A 2,510-nucleotide genomic window follows, 5' to 3' on the forward strand; every position below is an offset into this window, starting at 1 on the left:
GCGGACTCTGCAGCAAACATTATACATGCATATAAGAAAAGAACATCGGGGAAATGATGATAAACATTATCCATCCATTCGTGAGAAATTGTAACCTTTTAGGTCATATCCTGGCGTGTTTTTGTCATAAAATTTCACAAATTTAACCAACCAATCAATTTAATATTTTAGCTTGTAAAAAAATCGTACATCTTCAGACTATCGGGTCTTCGGAGTAATGGGCTCTCAGACTAACGGACCGTCATCGTTGAGAAACCCTGTTTATAAGATCTATAATCCCGAATAAATAGATCGGTTAAAAGAATCGAAACATACGGGATTATTAGATGTTTGAGGAATAACAGCGTGTTGGTAGAACTTTGAAAAGAAGGGAGCTGATGTAACTTGGTTACTCGAGCAATTAGGCCATTACTCTGTATTTTTCTGTGTACGTTTCCGTCATTTACTGTGCATTACTAGCTAGCTGCAAATGTTTAAGTTGTATTTTCCCATGCTTCCTACGCTGACCTTCCAGCTTGAGACAGATTGAAATCAAATGAAAAAAGGATTGTCGTTAACTGTTGTGTGTGGAGAAGGGGGCGTTTCAACCCAGTAAGATTGGTAGATGTACCCTTGATTCTTTCACCATATAGAAATGCAGAAAGTAAAGACCAATCATTCAGAGGCAAATCGACCAAACAAATGTCGTATGGACCCAAAATGTTGAAACAGGTATATAAATATAAAGAGCAAACCACGAGTGGCTAGCCTTACATCATACAGTAGAGTACATTTAATATTACGGTTCTATATTCTGTTTTTAGGGGATTCTGTGTTAACAAGTGAGACTAGACAATTAATTTATCATACGAATTTATATTTGAATAATGATAATCCTCAAGTATCTGTAATCCTCAAACTAAACACAGTCAGTGTATGTGTATATACGTATGGCCACATATTGACGATTGAACTGTTCATATTACACTGAAGCCACTCGGTGACTCAGTGGTAAGTCTGTGGGCTTATAACACTAAACATCGATACCCGCGGTGGGCAGAGCATGAATAGCCCATTGTGTAAGTTTGCGCTTAACAACAAATAAACTTTTGAAACCAGGTAAGCATGCTTTTCCAAATTGGTTACTTGTGCGCAACCTTTAATATTGTTTAGGGTTAGTTTGTATCGTGTTTTTCTACGTGTCGAAGCGAAAATGCTGATACACTGATTTACTCCATCCAAATGATATATCTGAGTGGATAAGGAAACAACTTGCCCATTGTTTTCCTAAAAACTAACGTTTTTCTCTCTCCCCCCACTCCCCTAGATTCTGTTTTATTGTGATATTAGACATGAGATAAGTTTTACAATGTTTTAGTTTCAAATAAAGTTGGTTAGGGGTGAACGCAAGTTACGATTACTTTATACAATTATTTTCTAATTAGTCTTTTCTTCATTGAGAATCCATTGCCTAGTCTTGTTCATTGATAATCCTTTCTTCAGTGAGAAACCATTGCCTAGTCTTGTTCATTGTTAATCCTTTCTTCAGTGAGAAACCATTGCCTAGTCTTGTTCATTGATAATCCTTTCTTCAGTGAGAATCCACTGCCTTGTCTTGTTCATTGTTAATCCTTTCTTCAGTGAGAAACCATTGCCTAGTCTTGTTCATTGATAATCCTTTCTTCAGTGAGAATCCACTGCCTAGTCTTGTTCATTGTTAATCCTTTCTTCAGTGAGAATCCACTGCCTAGTCTTGTTCATTGTTAGTCCTTTTTTCAGTGAGAATCCATTGCCTGGTCTTGTTCATTGATTGACATCAAGTTGTTTTTACGGCCTGGTATTAACATGTATATTTCCACCGATGTATGGGGCGTACTTTATTTATTTGTTTAGAAGTGCCGTGAATTAGGCGAAGCTAGTCCGTTGCAGCGAGAACAGCGAGTCAAAAAATAGATTAAGCCTCTACATTCTCTTTTCTTCACTGAAATTCACATTTTGGTGAAGATAAGAAATTAACAATTAAATATAATGTGTATTTCACGTTTATACAAAAAAGTAACTGACAGATCCGTTTTTGAGCTGTAGTGTACACAAACAGACAGACTACACCCAACCTGCTTAACGTAAAGGCAGTAGTATAAACAAAGACCAATTATGTACATGTAAAGAGTAGTGGGAGGTGTAACGTGCAGAAGCAGAACTGGTCAAACTCCACTTAGAAAACTGGCTGTAAATAAACGTGAATACTACACGTGTAAAGAAGCGACGCATTCTTTTACGTATAGCCTTGCTCGTAATTGCTATTGGAATACGATATTTAGTACACAACAGCCAGTTTTAACTATGTAAACAACAATAATTAATTGACTGTTGTATATAGTATTTTGACAATATGTAAACACAATAATTAATTGACTGTTGTATATAGTATTTTGACAATATGTAAACACAATAATTAATTGACTGTTGTATATAGTATTTTGACAATATGTAAACACAATAATTAATTGACTGTTGTATATAGTATTTTG

At 35.7% G+C, this 2,510-nt stretch overlaps 2 protein-coding genes across 2 annotated transcripts in view; one reads left to right on the forward strand and one right to left on the reverse strand.

Moving 5' to 3' along the window:
- LOC106464715 (synapsin-like) overlaps nt 1-2,510 on the reverse strand; it is a gene marked incomplete at its 5' end in the record, with an annotated part of 81,479 nt that overhangs the window by 25,088 nt on the left and 53,881 nt on the right. The gene's annotated exons all lie outside the window — the stretch shown is intronic.
- Nucleotides 2,312-2,510, forward strand: part of LOC106464718 (metalloproteinase inhibitor 2-like) — a 35,176-nt gene continuing 34,977 nt past the window's right edge. Inside the window, exon 1 of the mRNA XM_013924871.2 lies at nt 2,312-2,324. The gene's annotated coding sequence lies outside the window, so the exon portion shown is untranslated. The remainder of the gene's footprint in view (nt 2,325-2,510) is intronic.

Source organism: Limulus polyphemus, unplaced genomic scaffold, assembly GCF_000517525.1.
Source record: "Limulus polyphemus unplaced genomic scaffold, Limulus_polyphemus-2.1.2 Scaffold1725, whole genome shotgun sequence".
Taxonomy (NCBI): domain Eukaryota; kingdom Metazoa; phylum Arthropoda; class Merostomata; order Xiphosura; family Limulidae; genus Limulus; species Limulus polyphemus.